Raw genomic sequence first — 12,321 nt, 5'->3', positions numbered from 1 at the left:
AGCAAAGGCCTACGTTATGAGTATGATATCATCGCGGGAAGTTCTGAGAGATGGATGTCAAAGTCGTTTCTTATCATTTTTCACTCCAAGAAATGCGGGGACTATCTGTATGCAGTAAAATCAGAGGGTCCAATTTTCTATCGTTGCGACGACTCGTAAGCACATTTCACAGGTTTGAGATTATGGTCGAGGTTCACCCTCGAGGGCTATCGACGCTCGATCTCGGGGCAGTACAGTCCAACGGTTGGAATGAAAAAGCGGGGAGTTCCCAAGGCATATAACTAGAGCTGACAAAGTCTGGTGGGCCAAGTTCACACCTGAATCATAGCGTCAGCTAGCTGTCCCATCTCCATATCTTTGTAATAAAGTATTTGTACTATGTTGGGGTTTACCCTCATATATAAAGGGGATCCTTGCCACTTTGTAAGGGCGGATGCTCAATACTAAATACACAAGAACATTCTCTCTGCTCTCTAGCATATTCTCTTGATTTCATTATTTCATTTATTGCTTATGTTCATTGTGTTATATTTATTGTTCTTCATTTATTGCTTATCATTTAGCATAAAAGTCCATCACCATAGCTCTCATAACTGTTATCCCCCTCTCGACTGCCCCGAATCGATCATCCAGCTCGACCCCGAGGCCTCACAATCGACGGCTCGAGATCCCCGATCTCAACTGTTTGGTTCGACTATCATACCGTTTCTAAGCTATAATCTTGATTTCTAACCTTTTACTTAGCATCCATCACGTAACAACTAGCATAAAAATAGATCACGTATTTTTAGAACCTCATAATCAAATATAATTGTTATTACAATTTTCATGGCAAACACTTGTGTTCATCGCTGTTTGTGAGTTTTGTTATCTTTGTGTCTATGTTCTGAAACACCGATTCTGGGCTAGATTTTTCCTCACCTCATCCCATTTTCTCAAAACCCTCATCTCTTTCTACTTGAATCTGTTAGATCCTTGTAGATCTGAAACAACTTTGAATTTATCCGGTAGTTTTCTTTAAAAATCTTTTGTTTTCCTTACTATTAATCGATTTCAATATTTTCTAAAACTAGGGTTTCACTTCATTTTGTTTCTGCAAAACTTTTCTAAAGTTTCTATGTGTTTGAATCTGGTTATCTTTGCTAGTTCTACTGATTCTTTCGTGCCTATGTTCTAGTCCTTTGTTTGTTTAATTGTTCGCTTCAATATTTGCCCATTATTCCTTGTTCGTCAATTAGCAGAGATTAATTGATGATTATTTGACTATTTAAGGTTCAAAATTATTGTGTTTTGTCGAGATGGCTACTCCCTGTAATTTTTACCTACTTTCCTTATTTGTGATTCCTAATTGATACTACTTGCCTTAATTAGTCTATTGGCCTGATTTCTAGGTGTTTATTTACTCTAATTGACTTATAAAAAGGCCTATGACATGTTTCTTGCCTTATTTAAACCTTAATTTGGCTGATAATTGATTTCTCCCTAATTTGAAGGGTCTGTCCCGTAATCTTGCCTATTAATTGGTCCTGTTAAGCCCTAATTGATTGATTGGTCTCTTTGCCTTATTTGTGAACTCTTGATTTCCTTTACCTTATTTGCTTCACTCTACTCGATGCTATACAAACCCCATTCTGTTTTTGAAAAAACACACATACTCAAAAAAGAAACACTCACACACATACACAAACTCTTGCTCTCATTCAAACCTTTTCTGTTACTTGTGTTTGCTACATTGTCTAGCCGGCTGAAAGCCAAGGCTAGACTATTGGATTCTGCATAGTTTCAACTTCCTGTTTGCTATTTCCTAACTAGTATGTCTCTATTCCTATTATCATTCAATATGCTATGGAGTTGAACCTATGTGCTTTCCTGTTTATTGCTCTCAATCAGAATGACCACTTCTGTGTAGTTCACTCCTATCTTTCCTGTTTATTGCTCACAATTCGCATGATTACTACTGTGTATGTCTTTCTTGTTCATTGCTTTGAATTAGCAAGACTACTTCTGTTGCTATGTCCTATTCAGTATGTTGTGGAATCTAACTATTATAAGATGTCAATCTGTCTTTGCCTGTGTTATGTTTCTGATAACTAGCATGCCCTTAACTCTCATGAAATTGTCTTGTTCAATATGTCAATATGGTTTACACACTTTAGCATATTCTTATTTGATACAAGATGCTTATCTACTTGTTTTCCCAACTAGCATACTTGCCCTGTTTTATGTGTTCCTGACTTCTATGTTCCCAACCCCTGCTACCTTTCTCTGCGTAGTTATCTATTTATTATTCTATTCCCAGCAAACTATCTGACCACCTAGTGATGATTAATGAACTAAGTCAATCTAGGCAATGTGAAACTTTACTTGAAGTGGTTGTGATCCTGTTTCTGTTTACTGTTTGATTGCTGGAATCTTTGTTTGAATTCTAAGTGTTGAAATGACTCTATTTGTTCTTATTTACTCATAAAATCCAAACTGTTTTCTTAAAACTATCTCCTATTTTTATGTACTATTTTCAACTCCTACTCTTAAAATATCTAGGGTCCTGCCCCTCCAGTGTGAGCACTGCCTAAGAGTCCATGAAACTCCTCCAAACTCTGACACACTGGGGCTGGCTGTTCACAAAACTGTTTCTTTAAAAGGCTTTCTGGTGTGAGCATTGCCAGGGGTCCCTGAGGCCCTTGGGAACTTTGACGCACCAGAAGGCCATTTGGTGTACTATGAGATACTGGCATATTTCAGACTTGGTTGAAGGCCTGGTTTCCAGGTTTACTTTTGGGCCTATCCAGGCTCCCTATAGTATAGCAATTTCATTCTGTAATTCATTTATATCTGGTCTGTAATAATATTTCCTGTAAAAATAGATATTGGGGTTATTAGTAAAACCGGGAAGGGATTTTTATATATAACTTTGTGGGGGATCGGGTAGAAACCATGTCTATAGGACTATTGTGATGATATTTATTTGCATTAGAAACCATGCTCATAGGGTTTATCTCATTATGTTGAATTCTCATCCTAGAAATCCTACTTCTAGGCCGTTTACCCATTCTGCAATAATCATGTTTTCAAAACCTATGCGTGCATTAGAAATCATGTTTCTGGGATAGTTTGTTGAACTCACTTGGCAATTAATTGACACCTTTATTCGTGTAGATATCATGCCTATAGTAAAATATATATAAAATCAGTTTCATCGCTTAACCGTCATGCCTATAAGGAATTAGTATAAAAACAGTTCCAACACTTAGATATCATGCTTATAGAGATAAACATGTAAAATCAGTTCTGTAATGCCTGTGATCATTTTCAGCACGTAGACAGCAGGCCTATAGGGTCTACCGGTTAGCGCCTAGGCAAGCCTTTAGGATAATTAAAACCCTGAAGTTGCCAAAAACTGTGTTTGTTTGACTGCTTATAAACTGCCCAGGTTCAGGAAGTAATAAAATCAGTAGGCAAACTGATTTGGTATTTACTGCCTCGCCTTAGTGAAACTGCTGCATATTTTGTGCTCATCTAGATATCCTACTTTAAGACTTTAAATCGTTTAAAACTGTTTGTTTGAGGCGTTCAATTGTTTGCATATTTGCGGAGGTAAATGTGAGCCCCTTTAACTGCTCCTTATGTGACAGTCCTACCTATTTTGTTTGACGCCTAGTTTTCTCCTTTTAAGCACCATAGGTAAGTCTAGAACCACCTTAACTAGAGGTCCTAAGCACCTTCAGGGCCCTAGGCAAGGGACGGGTAATGCACGCATAGGGTACGTATTCAATGCTATTAGAACGCTTAGATAATAATTAAGGGGAGGGTAATTGGGTAGTAAAGGATATGATGACATGTGCGCTAATGCTACGTGTAACACCTCTATTTGAGGAAAGTTTACCGAGTATTGCACAGAAGTGATCCTATAGGCTAATAAACCCAGGACCCCCATTATTCCCGTTTAAATAATCTCTATTTGTTTAAATTGCTTATGACTAATTCACTTAAATTGAGTTTGGTCGAGACCCATCGTTATGGACCTCGAGGGGTGCCTAACACCTTCCCCTCAAGGTTATTTTGAGCCCTTACCCAATCTCTGGTAATGCAACCGGTTTATGAGTTATTTTCTTTAGGTGCCCTAACGCACCTTAAATCCATTAGGTGGCGACTCTTCAAATTCCATACCCCATTCCCAAATGGAAAGGAGTTGTCCCAAAATGTTGAAACCCGGACTCCGCGAGGAAAAAGGGGGCGCGACAGGTATTGTACTGCTTGTGGCTAGATTCAGGATGTTAGGAGGCTGATTAGAGATGCAAGGGCATAGCGGTGTAGATATTTGCTCGGATTGAGGTAAGTAATAGTTGTAAATCTGGTCCTAAGGGTATGAAACCCTGGATTTTGTGTCATGTGACTATGTTAGAGGTGACGCACATGCTAGGTGACGAGTGTGTGGGCATGCACCGATGGAGATTGTGACTTGGTCCGTCCCGTAGAAACTGTAAAGTTGAACAACCTGTTGTTAGCTATATGCTTCCTGTGTGTTATAGAAAGATTGACTGTAAATCATGCTAGATACCATATTTAGGCTTTATGCCAGTATTGTTGGGACCCTTAGTGGTCGTTTCTAGCTATCATCTCACTGTTTTCATTGATATTTCGTACTTGATCATGTTCATGCATTCTTATATCACATCTCAGTCTCTATTTTTCTATTTGATGCATCCTGTCATTGCTGTTTGGGCTAATTATCTTGATTTCTGAGAGCCCGAGAGACTAAAGAGATTGATAACTGAGTGAGGCTGAGGGCCTGATTGTGAGGACATTTATGGGATCGAGCTGCACGCTATAACATGTTTCATTGATTCTGCCATGATTGGCATTGATATAGCGCGTGGGCTGAAGGAGCCCCTCCGGAGTCTGTACACACCCCCAGTGAGCGTAGGTACCTATTGAGTGCGAGTACCGAGTGTTGAGTGCCAAGCGATTTTGAGGAATGAGTGACTGTGAATTTGGAGTGATGATTGCCCGAGGGGTAGTATATGATTTCATTATTGATGCACATTGTTGCCTTATATCCATGTTTTTGAGAACTGTTGAAAGATATTTTATTTCACTTTACTTGAACTTGACTTAAACCAACTGATTTGACTTAAACTCTGGATTGAAAGCATGCCTAGAATTTACTGAATTTTATGAAATGAACTGTATTTGCATAGCTCGTCACTACTTCTCAGTTCCCTATTTATTTATGTTACTTACTGAGTTGGTGTACTCACGTTACTCGCTGTGCCTCGTGTGCAGATCCAAGAGTAGTTGATCGTGGAGGGTGCTGATAGTCCTCGTAACAGATTTTCGAGATAGCGAGGTAGCTGCCCGGCGTTCGCAGCCTTGCTTTTTCTCCCCTATCTTTTCTTTAGCTGTATTTTGGATTTCATACTATGTTGTCTTGTTATTGTCGGACCATTTTTGTTAAATGCTCATGACTTAGTGACACCCTTATGTTTGGGGGTTTCTTTCTGCATTTCTATATTGAGTTCAACTCTTGTTTCTTTTTATAAAAATTCTATTATAAAAAGGCTCTTTAGCACATCTTTGAATGAATTATTGAAGTATTAGGAAATTCGGCTAGCCTAGTACCGTCGATAGGCGCCATCACGACAGGTTTGAGTTTAGGGTCGTGACAGGGAGCCATATATCCCGAAGGCTGCTTTCAGGACTCGGTATGGTTACTACGAGTTCCTTGTGATGTCATTTGGGCTGACCAGCACCCCAACAACATTTATGCACTTGATGCACAGTGTATTCCGGCCCTATCTTGACTCATTCGTCATTGTGTTTATTGACAACATTCTGGTGTACTCCTAGAGTCGAGAGGATCATGAGCAGCACCTATGGACTATGCTTTTCACCTTGAGAGAAAAGTTGTATGCAAAATTCTCAAAGTGTGAGTTCTGGCTAGATTCAGTGGCATTTTTGGCTCACGTAGCGCCGAGCGAGGGGAGTGTTGCGCCCCCTTTTTTCCTCCTCGCGGAGAACGTCCGGGTTTTGACATTTTATGGGGGAATAACTCTTCTCCTTTAGGGAATTGGGTATTTGAAGAGTCGCCACCTAACAAATTATGGTGGTTAGGGCACCTTGAGCAATTAACTCATGGACTAGTTTGCATTACCAGAGATTTAGGGTAAGGGCTCGAAATAACCTTGAGGGGAAGGTGTTAGGCACCCCTCGCGGTCCACAATGGTGGGTCCCGACCGAACTTATATTCATGTGAATTAGTCAAATAAACAGATAAACAGTTTTATCACGTACTTGCAAGTAAAGGCATGTGACATTCAAGTAATGAAACAAGGAGAAAGGGTTTGAACAAGTTGCACATATAAAGAAAAGTAAATTCATTTAAACAATGGGATCTGGGAAAGGGGGGTCCTATGTTGGTTAGCCTACAGGATCATACCCACACAATGCCCGGTAATCACTCCTCAATGAGGGGCTACACGTGACATTAGCGCGTAGTCATCATATCCTTACTACCCAATTCCCTCCCCTTGGTCATATCCTAAAGCGTTCTAATAGCCTTGAAAGGTATCCTATGCGTGCATTACCCGTCCCTTCTTTGTGGCCCTGGAGGTATTTAGGACCTCTAGTTTTGGGTAGTTCTAGACCATCCTAAGGTGTTTAAAGGAGAAAAGTCTAGGCATCAAACAAAACAAGTAGGACTGCATTAAAAAAAACAATAACTAAAGGCTCACATTTACCTCCACAAACATAACAAGCAAATGCACGTCTCAAACAACTGTTTTAGGTATTAAGAGGGAATTTTAGAACATGATATCTAGGTAAGCTGAGAGTATACAGTATTAAATTAGGACCAAAGTGTGAAAGAACTGAGTCCATTTGCCTGCTGATTATAAACTTGCTGAGTATGAGCAATCGTAGACAGCAGAACATGGTTTTACGGTTGCAGAATTTTAATCGTCCTATAGGCTTGCCTAGGCGTATAACAGTGATATCCTATGAGCATGATATCTATACTGATTAGGAATGCAGTAAAACAGTAAACGATTTTTTAAACGACAACTTGAGATCCTATAGGCATGCTTTCTAGCAGTATTAGTTTTATGGCAGTGTTTGAAAACTTATTAAAGAAGCGGACAAATTTAGTTAATTAAACCATTTCAGAGTATATAAACACGAATTTGAACTGATTTATTTAACCAAAGTGAAACCCCTATAGGCATGGTTTCTAATATTGAAGCCATTTTAGATCCTATAGGCATGGTTTCTAATATTATGGAAGTAAAGCAAACATAACAAACACATTTGAATCAACACGACCCTATAGGCATGGTATCTACCCGATTTTACCGCAATGTATATACTACCCACCCCTTTTCACTAATCACCCCACTGTTTGTTTACAATAATTATTACAGACCAAGAACTGAATATAAAATTACATAAATAAAATAGAAGCTAAGCTATAGGGAGCCTGAAGCAGGACCAAGTGATTTCCAAGCCTCCAGTAGTCTCAAGTTCCAAAGCTCCATAGCCAAATTCATGTCTAGGTGCGTCAGAGTTCCCTAAGGACCTCAAGGATCCCGGACAGTGCTCGCAACCAGACTTTCTCAAATAGTAACTGATTATTGTGCAGTGTGGAAAGGCCAGCCCTGATATGCCAGAGTTCAGAGAGATCCCAAGGGTCTCAAGGCAGTACACATATCAGAGGGGCAAAACCTAGTAATCTAAGAGTAAAGTGAGAGTGCTTGTCATAGTTTTGAAAAGGTTTGAAAATAGTACAGAGATGACTTTAGGAGTGAAAAAGATTTTCAGAAAAAAACAGGCAATAGTTTGGTAGTAAAAGATAGTTTGAGAAGAGAACCAAAACTTTTTTGAAAACAGCAGACAGTCAATTGGTCATAGAACAACCAGATTCAGAAACATTCAGCAAACAGATCTCACATGGGGATAAAGGGGTTGGGGCACATAAGAGTCACATACAGAACCCCAACATGATCACACAATTAAGGGATTCAACAGATATTCAAGCAGGCTGGTTAAGTATCAGATAACTAAGTGAATTATAGACATGCTAATCATACAGTGAACAGGACAGAATTTAGACATGCTAGGCAAAGAAGTAAACATGAAGACAGGTTGAATTCATAACTGATGAACTAGTGCATGAATGAAACACATAGAGTTTGGATTTCAGAATTTAACTAGAGACATACCAGTTGAAGAAAAGAATGCAGAATATAAAGCAGATGCAGTTCCAATATCTAGCCTTGGCTTTCAGCCGGCTAGACCAGTGAGTATCACAAGTAGCATAGAAGAAAAGAGAGTTTTAGAGTGTAAGTGTGCATTTTTTAACTAATGTTCTATTTTTTTTAAGTGAGAAATAGGAGAGTGCTTATATAGCAGTTCGAGGGTAGAGTCAATAAGGTAAAAGAATCAGAAATCAGCAATCAAGGGCAATCAGAATCCAATCATATAAGGAGTTCAGAATAGGCACCTTTAATTAGGGGCAATTAGCCAAACGGTAACAACAGGGGTTTAATTAAGGCAAAAGACCAAACCATACCAAATAAAAATCAGTAAGAGTCCCAAAGTTATACAGGCAAGCAATTAAGGCAGAGACGACCAATTAAAGTTATAAACAAGGAAACAAATAAAGTCTATGCATACCAATCTTTAACAGAGTAATCAATCAGCCAGAATTTCAAAGTAATACTGATTTCTAGAAAGAATATATATATCAATTCCCATAAATAGAAAATGAACTTAGTCGAAAAATTAGGTCAGAACCCTAATAGGGCTCAGTTAGAGAGAAAATCACGAAAGAGTCAGCAAGTTTAGCAGGTAAAATAAGGTAAGAAATGAATAGTCAGGATTCGACACATAATTTTAACAAAACAAATAGTTAAATCGATACTGATTCAAGGAGAAAGATATAGGTCTTAACATGAGTAGTCAGGATGAACACAAACGTATAGAATAAATGAAAAGTTGAATTGAGAATCTCAGTAGAGCATATTAGGGTAAGAAAACCACAAGACATTCAAATGGCTAAAGAGAAATCACTGGAACCCAGGAAAGAACAAAGGCAGTACTCAAATAACTCAGAAACCAAACAAAAGAGTCGAAAAAATTAGGGCTTTTAGTATAAACAAGTTAAGGTTGTAGAAAACTTACGAAATCAGTCAAAACACATAAGAAGCAAAAGATCAAACACTCAAAATTTACCAATCATTTTGTAAAAGAAATTTCCGAAAACCCTAGTTTAGAAAAAGATGAAAATCACTTGAAAAGCATGCGATTCTTGTAAAGAATCTCAAGGTTGTTGTAAAACTCATATGAAACAGGTCTAAATCATCTCAGATCTGTACAGATCTAAGAGGTTCAGAAGAAAGAAATTAGGGTTTCGAGGAGAACAACACAGAAGTGAAGAAACCTGTTTAGAAACCCATAGATCATAGCCGATGTAGGACAATCTTACTCGGAATCACACTGGAACAGCCTGAAACAGGCGAGAAAAGGACCATAGATGCAAGCCAACTAGCCTTGGTCCCTTGAGGACCCTGGAGATGGCAAGACTAACGTGAGAGAGGCTACTAGAGGCCTGGTGGTGGTGGGGAAACACCATGAAAGACGGTAGATGACCGGCAATGTGGGTAGATTAGGGTTAGGGTTTGAGAGCGTTTGAGAGAGAAGAGGGATTTCAGGGCGGCTGACGGTGAAAATAAAAGGGTTTGGGGGGTCGTTTGGTTTATTTTAGGTAAGGTTTTTTGTGGCCGTTGATCTCTTATGATCAACGACCGAGATTAAAGGGTTTTGGGGCGGATCGGGAAGCTGGGTTTGGCCTGGGTAAATTTAAATTAAAATTGGGCTGGTGTTGGGTTGAAATAGGGCTGAAATTGAAATAAAAATAGGCCAGATTTTAAATAGCCACTTTAAATAACTATATAATTTATAAAAAATAATAAATGATTTCCAAAAATATTTTCGTGTACTAAAAATGATTTAAAATAGTTATTTATCATTTTAAAAATATAAAAGATAATTTTATGCATCAATAATGTAATTATGCACTAGTATGGGCTATTATTGCAAAGATGTGCAATTTAGCCTAAAAATGCAAATGTATTTACAAAAAATGCACTAAAAATATTTAAACACTATGTTGGCATAAATAATGAATTTAAATGACTAAATCATCACAAAAGTAATTTGAAGGATAATTATTGAATATTTTATAAATAAAAGAGAAGAAATAAATTGATTTTGGAATTTTAAAAAATTATTGAAAAATTATAAAATGCGTATGCATGCTTATGACTGCATATGTACTATTTTGAAAGCATATATATATGTATTATAAATATATGAGGAAAAATTGGGTATCAACAGGGAGCAAGGTGGATCCGAAGAAGGTTGAAGCAGTGCAGAGTTGGCCTAGACTGTCCTCAGCTATGGAGATCCCGAGTTTTCTTGGTTTGGCGGGGTGCTATCGTTGATTTGTAGAGGGTTTCTCATCTATTGAAGCACCTATGACCAGGCTGACCCAAAAGGGCGCTCCATTCAGGTGTGAGAAGAGCTTTCAAAAGCTCAAGACAACTTTGACTACAGCCCCAGTATTGGCATTGCCTATAGGTTTCAGGTCTTATACTGTATATTGTGATGCATCGTTGTAACGACCCGGCCGGTCATTTTAAGAATTTAAGCTCCGTTCAGTGGCGTAAGGTCTGGAACAGCTTCATTATATGAGTATTGACTTGCATGCATGGTTGAATTCAGTTAACGGATGATTCAGAGTCAAATTGGAATCTAGTTTTGGGAGTTTAGGCGGTGAGAATTGGACCGGAATTGGACTTTTGAGTAAACGGCCCCGGAATGAATTTTTGATGATTTGAACAGCTTCGTATGGTGATATTGGACTTAGGCACGCGTCCGAATTCAGATTTGGAGTTCCGTAGGGTAAATTGAGGCATTTCGGCGAAAGTTGGAAAAGTTAAAGTTTGGAAAATGGAGAAGTTTGACCCATAGTTGACTTTTGCGATATCGAGGTCGGAATCCGATTCCGAGAGTTGGAACAGCTCCTTTATGTCATTTTGGACTTGTTTGCAAAAATTGGCGTCATTCCGGATTGATTTGATAGGTTTCGGCACGAGTTTAGAAATTTGAAGATTTGAAAGTTCATAAGTTCGATTTATGGTTTGATTTGTTGTCTCGGCAATGTTTAATGTGATTCGTAACCTCGAGCGAGTCTGTGTTAGGTTATGTGACTTGTTTATGTGTTTAGACGGGGTCCCGGGGGGCTCGAGTGTGTTCCGGGTGTGCCACGGGTCATTTTTCCCATTTTTGGAACTACTGTTTTCTGCTTCTGGTATCCTCCTTCACGATCGTGAACTGCCTTCCGCGTTCGCGATGCCTTGTTGCTGACCACCTCGAAATCCTTCTTCACGTTCGCGTCCAACACTTCGCGTTCGCGAAGCCCTGCATTTTCCTTCTTCGCGTTCGCGTCCTTCCCTACGCGTTCACGTAGGTTCCTGCCCTTCTTCTCCGCGTTCGCGAGCTCATCATCGCATTCGCGATGGGCAACCTGGGCAGCCTTAACTTTTCTTCTTCACGAACACGGTCCTTCTTTCGCGTTCGCGATGCACAAATGCCTGGTCAGACAGAATATATTCCAAAATCGAGGGTTTAACCATTTTTATCATATTTTGACTTGTAGACCTCGGTTTTGAGCGATTCTTGGTGGGTTCTTGAGATAATTCGATTGGGTAATGTTCTTCACTGAGACTTAAATATATTACATGAATTAGTCTTTGTTTTCATCATTTAAATTGTGTTTTTAGTTAGGGAAAATGTGGTTTTTGAAAAAAAAATTCAAAACGAAATTTCATGATTTGAGGGACGAAATGGTATCTGAATTTGGTAATTTTTGTATGGTTGAACTCATATTGGAATGGGTATTCGGATTTTATAAAATTTGTCGGGTTCCGAAGTGCGGGCCTGGGGGTCGACTTTTGGACCAATTTTTAGATTTTGTTCAAGATTGAAACTTTAGGATCCGGAATAGTTCCTTATGTGTTTTATTTGTGCTTTGAAGTTAATTTGGTTAGATTTGAGCCGTCCGGAGATCCTTTCACCCGAGGAGTGCATTTTTGAGTATCAGTGTGTCATCTTTGAGGTAAGTATCTTTCCTAACCTTGTGTGGGGGACTTCCCCTTAGGATTTGAGTCTTCTATGTTGATTCTAGTTCGTGTACGCAAGGTGACGAGTGCGTGCTTAGACTTATTTGTGGAAAAATTGGCCTTTTAGGGTTCTTAGGTCATTATA

The sequence above is a fragment of the Nicotiana attenuata genome, chromosome 3 (assembly GCF_001879085.1).
Source record: "Nicotiana attenuata strain UT chromosome 3, NIATTr2, whole genome shotgun sequence".
NCBI classification, from domain to species: Eukaryota; Viridiplantae; Streptophyta; class Magnoliopsida; order Solanales; family Solanaceae; genus Nicotiana; species Nicotiana attenuata.
This window is presented reverse-complemented; position numbering follows the sequence as displayed.